The sequence below is a fragment of the Papaver somniferum genome, chromosome 3 (assembly GCF_003573695.1).
Source record: "Papaver somniferum cultivar HN1 chromosome 3, ASM357369v1, whole genome shotgun sequence".
NCBI classification, from domain to species: Eukaryota; Viridiplantae; Streptophyta; class Magnoliopsida; order Ranunculales; family Papaveraceae; genus Papaver; species Papaver somniferum.
In genome coordinates this window covers 225,152,171-225,168,439 of record NC_039360.1, presented here as the reverse complement: position 1 = coordinate 225,168,439, position 16,269 = coordinate 225,152,171, and the positions used below count along the sequence as shown (strand labels likewise).

Sequence of the window (16,269 nt, the reverse complement as noted above, 5' to 3'; positions counted from 1 at the left end):
GTAATGGATGGGATTCGACACACTTGGTTTTTGAGTCGGATCGTTAGCTTGTCCAATCTAAATTGTTCATCCAAAATATTAATTTCAGTAAAACTGCTAGTTGGGTACCATGAGAGATGCAAATGTGAAAATGTAAAAAAAATTAAAAAAAATTAAAAGAGCGAGAGATAATGTTAATTTGTACTGCAAAATGCAAATTTTAATGGATCATTCAAATTTGAATTTATAGAACGAGCCTGCTACACAGACCGCGGGGTGAATCCTGCGGTATTTTCGGATTGAACAATGGGATGGGATCCCTCCCCAACTCGGTGGTTTAGCGGAGGGTGGATTTAGGTTTGGGCCCACCCAACTATGAATCTCACAGTTAGAGTTGCACATTACCTAAAATCAACCCCTACCGCTAGTACATCGGGTTTTAGAATTTTAAACCAACATAGTCGGATCACTCTTCGATTCGGGTTTTAAGCTGTCTATTTCGAGTCGGTCGTGTTCGGTTTTAATTGCGGGCTTAACCAGTTCCTGACAACAACAACATTAGTAACGCAATCAGAGATATCAACTGAATCAATTTAGAGAAATCAATTCAAAATTATTTAAACCCTAGAAAGAAAATATTCTTTTAACCCTAGAAAGAACAAATCATTCTCGTATGATTCATATATAATAATAATAGATGAGAAAAAATCAAAACCCCTAATATTTCATACCTAGTTCACATTTGAAGATGAAGATTTTTTCATGTGTATGTTGTTTTCGATTGGTGTTAGACTGTTGGTGAAGAAGTAGTTATTATTGATGAGTAGTTGTTGAATCAAATAAGAAGAACTAGTGAAATTCAGTACTCTTTCAGATCACATGACTAAATAAGAAAAACTGAGGAAGAAGAAGAAAAATCGAGAGGAGTGGAGAGAGTAATTGACTGAGATATTATAAGAAACAAGGTCTTTTAGTTTCTAGAGTTTTAAACATTGGAGGGCTAGGATTAATTTTCATCAACGACCTGTAATTATCGGAGTTTTCGGGCGGGTTCGGTCGGATTTTAGTATCAAACCGTAAACCGATCCAACTATATCGGGTTTTTAGATTCATAACCATATACCAACCCACTACGTTCGGGTTCAGTTTTAAAAACCCACGATTTCATCGGGTACGGGCGGGTTCTGTTTAGTGGCTCGGTTCTTGTGCAGCTCTACCCTGGGTCACTTTATCATTTTTGTTTATAGAAAGTGAGTTTTTACATTCTCCAATGCAAGTTAACATCCTCTCTAATTACATTTTCCAGTGCAATGATTGGCAGTTACCATGTTCAACCATATAAAAGATAACTAAACCTTTTTGTTTCACATGGAATTGGTATTCTATAACAACCTTGAGTTTTAGTGTATTTTTCTTAGGTGTTTTCATCTCTAATGTATTCGATCCAGATTCAATTAAATAAATTTACTCTTTCCAGAAGAAAACAAATATCCTTGAACTTTAGTGTCAAAAAGGATTTATGGACCGTTATCATCTAAAAATTGTATTTCCTATGATGTTGTAAACACTAGGGGTGTCTGTTATGATAATTGGAACTGAAACCAAACCATTAGGAATCATAATCGACCGAAATAATCAATTTGTCTCCTATGGTATATGAACCGACATCAATCCATTAACATGCGTATTAGAAATTACTGTGCGAAGAAGGTATGTACAAAAAAATTTTAAATTTTCATTTTATTTTAATTATTTCATGAAACTCTAAATCTTTATATGTACATTACAATTTTTATTTTTTAATATTTTCATTCCGAAACAAAATTGAATTATGAAAATATTTCATATTAACCAATGTTTAACATCATTGTAATAGGACCTTAATGATTGGAAATAAATTTTTAATCAACACAATATGTTTATACCACATGTAAAAACTTTCACAAGCCTCCATATCAGAAGGTAACACAAAAAATTTCTTACAAACTTGGATATGGTTTTCCGATAGGGGATCCATGGGTCACAAATGGTATCTCCCCATGGTCTCTCTCCTCTGAAAGCGTTCTTTCATCTTTCAGGATATCTTATCTAAGATGTCAGACGGAGCAAGTAGTTTTAAAAGACATAGAATTCAACAAATCGCGGAGAAGGGGGGAGTTTTTCTCACCTTTGATGTTCAAGCAAACTCAATTCTAGTGAATGGACCGTACAAAGTCAGTGACGCACCTTGTTTCTCTTTCAAGATAAGCGCATCTCTTGACGAGCCAACCTAGAGTTCTTCTTCCAATAAGACGCGTTGTAGTTTGCAGGCTAAGTGAAATGTGGGAGATACAGCTGATCGAAAAGCGAAGTGTTAGAGATTTTCTGGGTTGAAGCCACCAAGCATTGGTACGTCAAGTTTGGTTGTCATATTTTAGCTCCAAAACTCAAAGTTGCTTGATTAGATTACTAGAGTCAACTTTGTTAGGTTAGACTACAAACATTAGAAATGCTGATATTTTCTCGTGTTACTCTGAGGAACCTGAAGACGTATCGACGTAAACGAACACATCATCCTTCTGTTCGAGGTTAGTAATAAATATGTGACTTGTTTCCATTTCTATCCGTATTTCTTTCAAGTTGTTTAGATTGAAACATAGCACAAGAAGTATACTTATGAATCTCTGGTATTAGTGACTTAATGATTCTTTTATGATCAAAGTGTCAAGGAATAAGTTTTTTTATACAAGTTTGGTATATGTATTACAAAGTATAACTTTTATCTTTTGAACTTTGTAAATGTGACATAAAAGTATCTTTGTAATTCATTACTAGTTAGTATATTGAACTTTTGGGTTGATTCTTAACTATATGAGTTTAAGGAATTAGACTTCCGAAATGTGTTTCGTAGTCGAAAGGAATCAAATACCAATCGTACGTCATGTGGTTGTTATCTTCTTAGCAGTTCCTATCTATATTAGACCACACAAGGTGTGCCTTAAATAGGTTGACATTGAAAAGATTATGGTGTACTTGGTACCCTCGTCATTTCACGAAGATAGGCGCATAATTCAGTGATCTATCTACGAAAGAGGGAACTGACATAGGTAATGATCTGCTTCTTTTAACAAAATAAGAAAACAAAATATTAAGAAATTACTCTTGCCGCATCTAAGCCATATCCTTAACAAGATAGGCAATCAAAAGAATTGATTTCTTATGTAAGCGTTAGTGGGGGTTAAATTGTTACCTATAAAAATTATGGGTTTTCTTTTTATGAATAGAATAATTCATAAGAGGTAGAAACAAGATTTGTTTAAAAAGAAGGTATTCTATCCAACCCACATCACCATTTGGTCCAATTTTTTTTTCCTATAACCAAATGGATTAGCAGGACCATTTTTATCTTTTTTTTTTAGTTCAAGTAAAGAAAAATAGTTAGCAACTTTAGATTCTAATGTACTTACTAAGTTGCAGGAAGTGATGGTATGCCAAATTTGGTCAAGGGTCCATAGTATAGTCAGTTGAAAGCCTCCAAGACACGATCGTTTCTTTTGTCTCGTCAGTATATAGGTACACTAGCGAACAAGCTACGATGAGATTCTCCAGGCGTCTAGTTAATTTTGTCATGTTTTATCCTTCAACAAGAGTGAGTAGGAGAATCGAAGATGCTTCCTTCGCTGAAGAAACTCCATAGGTGTCCATCTCTTGGTTACGAGAAGCTCGCTAGAATATATGAGTATGTATAATTCCATCCAGTTTGAAATTTTTTCTACAAGAGTTCTCATTCAAAAGGTACTAGGAATCAAATGCGTCAGGATTCATGTGACCAGGTCAATGTTGAAAATGCAGGGGTACAACAACCACACCCAACAATTCGTTTAGCAATCTGAGAGGACTTACTCCAATATACTTTCTAGAGAATCAACTAGACAGTCAGATTCAATCTAGAGAAAAGCATATACAAGAGTTTGTATCTCTAACTCTCTATTCAATCTGCAATCAGCAAATAAAAATTTTCCAGCCCGATTGAATATAAGAGTAGTAACTTGAACGGTACTAAAGAACAATTTTCAAGGATCAATCAATTTCAATCAACAATCAAAGGTTGGATTTCCCAATTGATCGATTCAACGCACAACCTGTGATATTTCAATTATATAAAAAAATATAATGCGGAAAAGAAATAAAATAGACACCAAAATTTTGTTAATGAGGAAAACCGCAAATGCAGAAAAACCCCGGGACCTAGTCTTGTTTGAACACTACATTGTATTAAGCCGCTACAGACACTAGCCTACTACCAATGAACTTCGGACTAGACTGTAGTTGAACCCTAATCAATCTCACACTGATTCAAGGTACAGTTTCTTTCCTTATGTCTCTGATCCCAGCAGGATACTACGCACTTGATTCTCTTAGTTGATCTCACCCACAACCAAGAGTTTTGACGACCCAAACTCGAAGACTTGATAAACAAATCTGTCTCACTCAGAAAAGTCTATTGGAATAGATAAATCTATCTCCCATATAATTACCTATGAGTTTTGTTCTGTCTTTTGATAAATCAGGGTGAACATGAACCAATTGATAAACCTGTCTTATATTCCCGAAGAACAACCTAGTATTATCAATAACCTCACAATAATCTAAATTGTATGGAAGAGAAACTAGATATTGTGGAATCACAAACGATGAGACGAAGGTATTTGTGATTACTTTTTATATTGACTATCGGAGATTAAATCTCGAGCAAATCTTAGAGAAGATAGTACTCATACGATATAATCGGACAAGATCAGAACACGCAACTACAGAGAAAATAGTTGGGTCTGGCTTCATAATCCCAATGAAGTCTTCAAGTCTTTAACCTAAGGGTTTGGTGAGAAACCTAAAGTTCAAGGAAAATCAACTCTAGCTATGCAACTAGTAACATGCAGAAATGTGGTGATTAGGTTTCCCAGTTGCTACAGTTGTCATTTATAACGTTTTCAAATCAGGGTTTGCAATCTAAGTTACCTTGGTAACAAAGCATTCAATATTCACCGTTAGATGAAAAACCTGACTCAACCAAAATAATATCTTTCAACCGTTAGATCGAACTTAGCTTGTTACACACAAATGAAATTTACCTTCATATAGGTTCATGTAACCGTACCTAAACTTGTACACCATGTTGGCTCAACAATGGTTAACCGAAGTTAGCCATATGAACACTCTCATATCAACCTTATCCATCTTAACCATAACTAGTTCAAATGACTCAAATAAAACTAGTTAAAAAGTTGTTCAATTGTTATATTCTCATAGAAGTATACAAGAACACAATTGAAGAAAAATAGGTTTGATTCACTTGAATCAATTGATGAAAATTATAGACACAGTTTGCAAAGATTGCATTCCTTAATATATAAATGTTTAAGTTCATGTACACAACCTATTTTAGAACTTTAACCTTCAAGTATGCAAACGGGTAAGCATACTTGTAATACCCATACCAAGATTGGGTTTCGTCAGTATGCAAACGGGTACGCGTACTTCCAATCCCAACAGAAAAATTCGGACATGAACCTTACACTAGTACGCGAACGGGTACGCATACTTAGGTTCCAAAATTTCTCAAGCCAACAGGTACGCATACGGGTACGCATACTATGGTTCCCGGTTATGGATTAAACATGTGCAAGAGTACACAACATGTCATATCCAATAATTATTAATTGTTATAAACTCATATTTTCAATCATTGAAACTTTCTTAGAGGATCACAATAGCCGTTTTCACACACTATTAACATCAAAGAAAATTTCAAGTTATTGAAATAATCATAACGAAAAATTCAAAGTCTACACCAAATGATTGTATCACACAAACCATGTAAGATGTTACTCGGTAATTTTCACATGATCATATTTTGACTTGTGTCAAGAATATAAGATGAACTTGGTCGAAGCAAAATCTTGCCAACACATATTCGGAGAAATATGTAAGCGAGTTAAACTCAACTCGAAATCTCAAATGTGTATAATATAAAACTATATCGTAACACAACTTATGTATTAATATAGGAGATAGAGTAGAAATAGACTTTCCAAGTGATAGATGAGTTTCAGTCTCCACATACCTTTTGTTGATGAAGTTCCACAAGCTCTTCTTATTAGTTCTCCGTCTTCAAATGATGAACGCCGTGAACTCTAAGGCTCAACTACACAATCTATGTCCTAGCCTGAGAAATCTATAAGTAGACTAGAAATCAAGACTTATAGTTTTGATCACTAACATTGACAAACATGCTTGAGATAGCAACGCACGCGAGTTCGATCGAGCAGTGCTCTAACAATCTCCTCCTTTGTCAATTTTAGTAACAAAACAATCAATATATATATGGATTAGAAAATAAATAAAACTTTGTAGCTTCTCATCCAAATGTTTGATCTCCTTGGCATCTTCAACACGACTCGAAATCTTCGTCACTTCCAAGTACTCCATGATTCTAAACGTGTTCAACTCATCATCATAGTTGTTGAAGATCCTTAGCGATAACAATGAGAAAACAGTTACTCTCAATCATTGTTATACAATGTCATACTATCATTACACAACATCAAAGTTCAATTGTATCACAACTTTGACAAAAATACTATGGTGATATGTATCACTCCCCCTTATTCAATACTTCATCTCGACATGAAAACCACTCCCCCTTACATAATGATCCGTAAACCATATGTATTTGTAGTATGAAACTACACATTAATTCTCCCCCTTTTTGTCAATATAAATTGGAAAAGGTACGAAAACTAGTGGGATCCTCATGAAATTTTCATAGAGATACTTCATGACCAAAAGAGAATAGCATACCAACTTATTTAGATGCAATCATATAGCCGAAGCTAAATGCATTCATCAAGGAGTTTATAAAGATACAAGATAACTCCTACAATATTCCACAGCCGCACTCCCCACAAATATTTGGAAATTAACCACAAGTTCAAAAAGAACTCTCCCCCATAAGGTGTCATTCCCGAAAGAACAACAAGAGCGACCTTACTTTTACGAAAAAAGAAGGATTTCTTTGGACATAATCAAATCACATGGGAACATGAATTTGTATCCAAAAATCACAATTGAATTAGATAAAAAAATGATCAATTCAATTAGCCATGCTCAACATAAGAGAACTTACGGAGCAACACATTATATGCACAAAGATGTGGATCAGTGAAGGACCAATACTGCGGAATAAACAAAGATTAATTAATATTTGCACAATGACATATAATAGACTTAATCTTTGTAAACAAAAGTTCATCCTATCTTCCATCAATATTTGCATAAAGACATAATAGGCTTAACTTTTGTTGTCAAAAGTTCATTCTATCTTTTATCAATACTTTCTTACCGACATATAATAGAGATAACTTTTGAACAAACATGGGACAGTCAAGGTTCACGGACGTAAACAACATATTCCATAATAATTTGCAATATATGAAACCATAAAGATTAATATTGCAAAAATCATCTTCCAAATAACTTAGAAGTTAAATAAATAAATCTAAAACGTTGGCAATAGCTATGTGTATTCACAATAATGGTTATTCCAAACCCTAGTTATCCTTCTTAAAAACACAAGAATAAAATTCTCATAAGAAGTTTCATAGACAAAACAAAAACAACTCTAAAAACCGAAGAGAAACCACAAGCGATAATCACAGTTCATGACCGGAACCTTCATGGGCCTCGGGACCATCAAGCTTGTGACAGATAGCATCAACAGTATCTTCAGAGAAGATATCCTCATTGAGAAGATTCTTAACATGTGACTTCATGAGAACAAGGTCAGAGTTAACCTTTTTCAACTCAGTTCGTATCATATTAAGATCCTTCTCAGAGTTCTCAAGCTTCAGTTGAATCTTCCCAAGATCAGTGAGAAAACCATGAACCACTTCAGCAGAGACCATCTCAGCATTTTCTCGATCTTGATGAGAAAAAGCATAGTAGCATGATGCACAGGATTCGAGCATGTCATCTTCAACAAGGTTCCTTTTCTTCTTTAAAACGAACTCAAGGTAAACAACATTATCGATAGAATTAGCTGGTAAATCCCAAGAACTTGGAGGAGACCCCATCCTTAAAAAAAAAAAAACACTAGTGTATGCATACTCTCATAAAAGGTTTGGTATTTATAAGGTTTCACAGAAAACAGAATTTAGGGTTACCAAGTTTGGTCCGTCCCATATAAAGTAGGTACACGCATATACGCAGACTTACCCTCATTTGTGAAAATACCAAAAACAACAAAATTGCAAAAACAAGTTAAGCAAATATTTGCTAGGTGAGTAAATTCACAAAATTCGGCTCACAGATAAATTTGTTCTCACAAGAGAAAAATTTAGAGCATAGCAATTTTTGACACTACTTGAGAAATTAAAAACAAAACAGAACAAACAAATACTCGTGCAAAAATGTTTGTAAATGATAAACCGGCTAAGAACGATTAGAAAGTAGATGGAGAATCAGAAAACACTTTGCCATCAAGTATATCTGATCAACTTTCACTCCACCAGGGTTTTCGAGAGTGAGAATTCAAACTTGTGATTGATTAGCACAAGTATGATGTGAGGGTAAATTACCCGATGGGCACGTGTCGACATCTCAAGGGGTGGTTTCATGATGAGATGATAAGGTAGGAGAACTGAATCATACCCCGAAAAGCTGAGTTTGTCTGAATCGATACTCCTGCTACAACGTCACATGAATGATGCGTGTAAGGAGTGGTATAATCCGCTCAGACGGTCAAGTCTAAAAAGAAGAACTGCAATTAATGAAGAATAAGAAGAGAAGTGGGCAAATCTACATCGTAACAGAAGGCTCGGCTGATCTATACTACGACCCATAGGTAATGCAGCACGAGGTTCTCCAAGGAAGAGTTACACGATGACAAGCAGAGCGAGACAACTCGGGAGGAGAACCAAGCAAGCCATCACGAAGGATGGTATAAAATCCGTCTGAAGCAACGAAGACGATGTACAATAGCTCCACTAGCTCGGCGAGTCCAGACTTTCACGAGTCTAATTTACCTATAAATACCAGTTCATGTAAAAGGAGATGGACAAGAGTGAGAATCTTAAGTGATATATGTAGCTCCTTCAAGGGTAAGACCTTATAACCAATAAAGAAAACATTTTTTTTCCCGTGGACGTAGGTCTTCATGGCCGAACCACGTTATATGCTTGTGTTAATATTACTTTTCATGTTCTTTACATCTTGTTCATCTTGAATCTTGAATATTTAGGTAGTTTATAGCCTTTAGATTTACTTGGGTGTAGTCATCAGAAAAGATGCAACTACATTTTGGCGCTAGAAACAGGAGGTGTGAAGATCTATTCTACCTCCCTAGTAACAGCTCTATATTTTTTTTATAATCTCCATGAGAGAAGTGGTTTTCACACCACTGTGTAGAACTCTGTTAGAATTTATGAGTAGAGCTCGGACTCGACACAGTCTACACGATCTGTGAAGTCTTGAAGACCCTCAAAATCAATATATCTGTATCTTTTACACTGATTTTCTTTAGAATTTTCGTTCTCTTAAGATTTCCTATATCGTCCTTAAGATTCTCAGGAGAGTTGAAGATAGGAGTGAAAATGGAGTTTTAAACACTTCGGCGCTCAAACGATCTTCTCCATAAAAGAGCTGGGAAGAAGGTTTAGGTCAGTAAACTTCATAAGGGAAAATATGATCCTATGAAAGTTGAAAAGAAAAATTGTTTATGATGTTCTTCATCTTCTAAGAAAATCAAGATAATCCACGGTCTTCTTCTTATAAATCTAACTCTAAGTCAAGGGGAAGGGTTAATGAGTACATAATCATTCATCAAACTCAAAGTTTATTCAAAATCAAAAGTTCAAAGATGATGAGAAATATTTCTTAAAATGGGAAGATATGCTCAATCGTCATGACTTGGTTTTTTCCCAACAAAGGTATGACGTGTAGAAGGAGGTATTTTTCTCAAAAACAGAGACAAACAAAACACCCTTTTCATCACCAAAACTTCATGCAAGTAGGGAATGTTCTGACATTTTCACATGTCTCTAAAATTTACTGATAAGTCTTCCTGTACTTGAACTGTCCAGTCTGAACTATGAATTAGCAATTGCACATGACCTGCAAACTTAGGGTCCCACTTTTCAGAAAGAAAAGACAAATTAAGCATTATTGCATATATCGCAGGTAAGGCGATGGTGACGAGACGATCCGCTCGTACGATCCAAGGAAATACTGGTGGAGCCCAGCCAGAAGGACTTGACGAAATGGATTTAGGCGAAACAATGCACAACGGTGCACTCCCAGGAGAGGGACATCCCGATAACCAATATCGGGAAGGATTAACTGATACCTCTAGCTCTGACGAAGAGAGAAACCCATTCGAAGGACAAGGCGATATCCATCTTACTCAACCAGGAGGCTTGAATCATTTTCCAAGGAAAATAGTGAAAAGTGAGGCCAAGAAGGACGATACTTCTGCCCTCGGCGATGCCACTGTTACTATCGTGGCCATCCTGAAAGCACAAGTGCTCATGATAAGAGAATGAAGAGACTAGAAAGACGTAGCAGGAGGCTGGAACAAAGAAACCGCAGGCTGAAACGCAAAACAAGGAAGAAGGAGCCACTTACCACTATAAAGGAGGCCCCCGAGGAGGAGAATCCTTTCGAAAACTTGCAGAATGACAAGCGAGTCAATATTCCTGACACCTCGAACGAGGAAACAATGGATCGCTTTCCCAAGAGGAGCCGAGGCATTCCAAACCAGGAGGAAAGTCCGTCCGAAGGGTCATCCGATGTCGATCCTAAGCGCAGACGAGAAAAGAATAAAGAAGACGAGGTTAAAACCAACCGTGAGGCCGAGAACACTACGCCAAATTTTGGGATTAGAAACAGAACCAAACCGTTACGAATCGGGGTTGTAATGGCCCTCGCCTGTTTCAAAAGGGCGTATTACAATTTTTTCGCAACAACAATGTGGCCATTACGAATTTTGTGTCGCAACGGCGTTCGTAACAGAGCTGAGCCGTTACGAAATGCCACGTGGTAACAGCTGAGAGCCGTTACGACTTTTTTGTAACAACGTAGTCGTAACATGTAGGAGCCGTTACTACGTGGCAGTTTAGTAACTGACCAGAACCGTTATGACTCAGAAAGTTGAAACAGGTTTTAGCCGTTACGAACTTTTTTGTAACATCAAAAAATTACTGCCAGGCAACATTGACCTGGTCAAAATAGGTCAATATTGACCAATTTTGACCAGGTCAAGGCTAACTGGCAGTTCATTTTCCGCCGGAAATAAGCCGAAATTCTAAATGCAATACCCTGCATACACCTTTCAATACATTCATCATCCACACTCAACAATCTATTCATATCACATTCATATAAAAAAATAATTGAAATTTTTGTAAGTACCAAATTTTAATGAAATTTCTCTAAGTACCAATTTTTTTTTCTTTTTGTTAAGTATCAGATTTCTAAGGGAATACATGGAAGGTTCCAAATTTCTAATGGAAAACAGAAACTTACTAACTGCCTACAAAACTTGAATAACTGCAACTTACAAATCTTGAAGCTGCTTTGTTCACCACCCTTTCTGATCAAATAGAGCATCATTCGATTAACCACAACTAAGCTATATATTCTTTGTAGGCTTGGTTTGTTGAAAGCTTGGGCATCAAAAAACTCGATGTAGGCAGTAGGAAATCCTGCATAATACAACAGGTTGCATTATTATGACAAGTAAACTGGAAGAAATAATGTTTAAAATACGCAGCAAGTAAATACAAACAAGCACAGGTGTAACAGCAGATAGAAAATTTACTAACCACTGGAAAAGGTTGGAAAAAAGATTCTCATTCTAGCCCATCCACTTTGAGACCAGATACTAGAAGCTTCTCATAAAAATTATCGTCAGCTGAGCCAGGAAACTCGCAAAGTCTGCAATTACAAAGTCAATTACAAATAAAATGCAGACAATGAGTGCTAAAACTACAGGACAATGAGTCAATAACATAAATATAGTGAATAATTGCACAGGACAATGAGTTTCCAAATCAGTGATACAAAAGTCAATAGATATAAAACTTAGAGAAATAAGCTATAGTTCAATTTATACTTACTCCATCTGATGCCAACCCAACTGCAGTTCACTTCCTACCAGCGCAATACCTCGCAAGTATAAACTGAGTGTCAAATCCACAAATTTAAACTTAATAGTACAAAATTTAACCAAGTGAAGTACTTACCAGGGATTGATATTTTCCCGGCTGGCTACTACTGCTTCAACTGACCTTGTGTGAAGTCCCTGTGCATCACATGTAACATAACACAAACCACCTACAAATATATACAAAAAAAATGATGAACTGACTGAAAATATCCGTTCATAAGCCGTTTTGTGTTCACATATATAGAAAAAAGTTACATTGGACCAGAACCGCGTGCTCAAGGAATTTCATATCCTCTGATTTAGGGTGATCAGATCTTAACATGTTTCTTTGGGTGTGTGCTTGTGATAATGTGCAAACTTCAGCGAATATCTATACTAATTTACTGTTGTTGTATATTTGGTTAAGGATAGCTCGATGGGGGCTAATCATTTCGGAAGGTAAGGTCCTAACTAGAAACTTGCAGCAGATTCAGGCATGACAAGAGGGCTTAATGGGGACTGCTTTTTAAACTACCAACATGCCAGATAAAGCAAAAGATGAATACCATGATAAAGCAAAGCTACATCTAGTTTCATATTCTTGCATCAGGTTCTGCGTTGCCCGAGTGTAGAGAAGACTTTGTGTTGTCAGGAATCCAAAACGTTGGAACCGAGGAAGAAGCTACAAACATGGCTCTACGAGGCGCTCACTTCAAGCAAGTAGCTACACCTATCTGGCTATTCCAGCATGCCACCTATCAAAAAATGAAGTTGCATTGTCACTATTTCTCAATCAAACTTATATCGAGTTGCATATAGCATTTGTATGTATATTTAATGCATTGTAATGGAAAACAAAATTCTACCTCATTTAGCATGTACATGCTCCATGCATGTAAAGTACCATCTCCAGTGCCTGCAACAATATATAGATGCTATACTTAGTTCCCCAAAACCCCAGACCCAAACAAACAAATACTGTAAAACGAAAGAAAGAAAAAGGAAATCCAATATATAATAGTTTCTACATTCCAAAGTGAATTTGTCATCCTCGGAACAAAACCTCTCTTTGTATGTTGAATACTCATGCTAAGGGTGAGTACAAGAAATATTCCCAAGTGAATTTGTCATCCTCGGAGCAAAATCTCTCTTTGTTTCTTAAAACTCATGCTAAGGGTGACTATAAGAAAAATTCCAAAGTGAATTTTTCATCGTCGAAAAAAAGTAATAATTGCAGAGGTCATCCTACCACTAGTTAATGCAACAGCTGCTTGGGCTATCGTTGCAGGTTTATCTGGTTGAAATCGCCGACTCTGCCCTGTAGAACAATATGCAAAGATGAATGAAATAACTGCACCTCATCATTGAGCCAGGAAAATACTCATTTTAGACAAGTAACATGTACGACAAACATGTGTATCTATGAGTTTTGTGTATTGAGAGATGCATACCAAAAACTTTTCTCAGCACACTGTTGTCGCTAGCTTCCAAGTCCACGAAAAGAGCCACTGATGCATCATCACTGATTGCCTTCACATCCATTAAATTAAATTTCTTCCTGGACATCTGGACTGCAGATAAGTCACGCTTGAAGAGCTATGAAGGACTATGCACATGAGAAGTCAGAAGAGTAACAATTAGTTATGGTACCTTTTCTTATATCCCACGTATCGATAATAATCCAGTTATGCTTTCCAGTTCAAGAGATCAAACCGAGAAATAAAACTGCAGCATAAGGAAATGGTTTACCAATCACAGAACCAGGATATGTAGTTACCAAAACAATGAAAATGTAAGGTAAGATAAGATCTCAATGGGAGCATAACTTGAGGTACCTTTCAGGAAGATAATTAACAGTTTCGTTCTGAATACTGAACTTGATTGATATCTTGCTTCGTACAAGGCCAGCTTTCGCGAGAGTTTTTTTATTTTTAAACACACGGGCAACATCATTTGAATTAACCATATTTTATTGAACCATAAAATAGTAGAATACAAGGTCTACGCCTCACCATTTCAGCTTGGCACCATCTCTAAAATGTTTCTCAAGAGCACAATGAGAATCATAGTTAACACAGCACGCCATGCATTGTTGGTACAAAAATTAGTTCATGATAACAATCCTTTAGTTTCTTCAAGAGCAGAATAGCTTCCTGCTGGGTGGAAACCACAGCAGCTTGAATAACTACTCGATGGAGCTTTTCAATTGAAGCTGAAGATGACAAAATCCGAGACCAGTTAGGAAATTTTATAATGACACGAAGCATAACAAGAATATGAAGCAGTATAAGATGTTGGCTTAAGGTCTAAATCCATCTAAAAACAGCTAAAAGGAACACCGAAACATCCTTGCCAATGGGCATTGCAAGATCATATAAAGAACAGCTAAAAACCACGAAACCAAAGACAACTATAAAACCAATTTGAACACTGAATTGAAGGTTTCTTGCACCCACTGATTAGCAATAAGCACCATTGTCTCAAGCCTGCAGTATAACCAAAAGACTAGAGAGCAACAATGAACAATAACTGAAATCATAAAAACAAACCTAAAATCAGTTCATGTTGGGATATATGTTTTAAAATAATTATTTTGTATATTTTATCAACAATTCGAGTTTAGCCCAGTGGTTAAGCATTTTGGGCCTTGAGGGTGAGGTCTCAGGATCAAATCCCTCCCCCTACTGATTGGGTATATAATAATAATATGTATATATTTAATTATTCCGGGAGCGGGGCCTTTTGGGTCTTGGAAGGTCTCTTGAATTTGGAAAGTTATTTTTACTGACTTTGAAAAGAATTTTCAACCCAGTTTTACTGCCCTTAATTACGTTGATAATTGTGTTAATTATGGTACGATTAATTTGCTCGTTTTATACTGTTATGAAATTTATAATGTTTGCAATAAATTAAATTTATTTTGCATTAATTCGTATTCATTGCTTGGGCTATAAATCAGTTTTGGAAGCAGAAGGAAAAACAAGTTTTTCAATACCACTGTTTGAAACCTGAGAAAAAATAAGAATCAGACTCAACCGAGTTTGAAACCTGAGAAAAAACCAATGAAACCTGACCAGAACCAAAGGAAAGGAAAACCTAATCAAAACAAGAACCCACACCCATCAAGGAAATTTCAGAATTCGGATTCTGAATTCCTTTGTTATGCCTGCGGTAAACCAAACCACATGGCTAGGGATTGCAGGAATAACAAAGGAAAGAATAATGCACAAGCTAATGCTGCAGAAAGTGTTATAATTACCATGGTTTCTGATCCAGAGATTCACATGGTTGGTGGAACCGATGGGTGGTGGATAGACAGTGGTGCTTCGCGCCATTGTTGTTTTGATAGGTCCCTATTTAAGAGCTATGCAGAAATCAAGGATAAGAAAGTGTTGTTGGGAGACTCCCATACCACTATTAGGAAAGGTTCTAGTACGGTAGAACTGAAGTTTACTTCTGGAAAGACAATTATGCTGAAAGATGTCCTCCACACTCCAGAAATGAGAAAGAATCTTGTTTCCGGCTACCTTCTCAACAAGGCTGGGCTGTATCAAACTGTTGGATCTGATGTTTACACAATTACTAAAAACATAGTGTTTGTAGGAAAATGTGATGCTGCTGATGGAATGTTTAAGCTTAATGTTGAAATGAATAAAATTGCATCTTCTTCTTATATGGGGGTGTACTTTTAATGTTTGGCATGCTAGACTTTGTCATGTGAACAGTAGATCAGTAGATACCATGACCAAACAAGGTTTTATTCCAAGACTATCCATGCATAACTTTGAAAAGTGTGAATCTTGTAGGCAAGCAAAAATAACCAAGAGTTCCCATAAATCTGTTGTTAAAGAATCCGAGCCTTTATAGTTAGTGCATTCTGATTTGTGTGAATATGAAGGTATATTAACTAGAAATGGAAAAAGATATGTCATGACTTTTATCGATGATTATTCTAATTATACCTATGTTTACTTGCTAAGTCATAAGAATGAATCTATTGAAAAATTTAAGGTTTTTATTGCTGAAGTTGAAAATCAATTTGGTAGGAAAATTAAGAGATTTCATAGTGATAGGGGAACTTAATATGATTCTAAGCCATTCACTGAAAT

At 36.1% G+C, this 16,269-nt stretch overlaps 1 long non-coding RNA gene across 1 annotated transcript; it reads right to left on the bottom strand.

Annotated features, from left to right (window-relative positions):
- Nucleotides 1-12,870: 12,870 nt before the first annotated feature.
- LOC113362181 lies at nucleotides 12,871-13,641 on the bottom strand. Its single transcript, XR_003365593.1, has 4 exons — nucleotides 13,612-13,641; nucleotides 13,410-13,478; nucleotides 13,027-13,076; nucleotides 12,871-12,915 (listed from the first exon to the last, which is right to left on the bottom strand). It is a non-coding gene; the product is annotated as an uncharacterized LOC113362181 (long non-coding RNA).
- Between the last annotated feature and the right edge of the window lie 2,628 nt (nucleotides 13,642-16,269).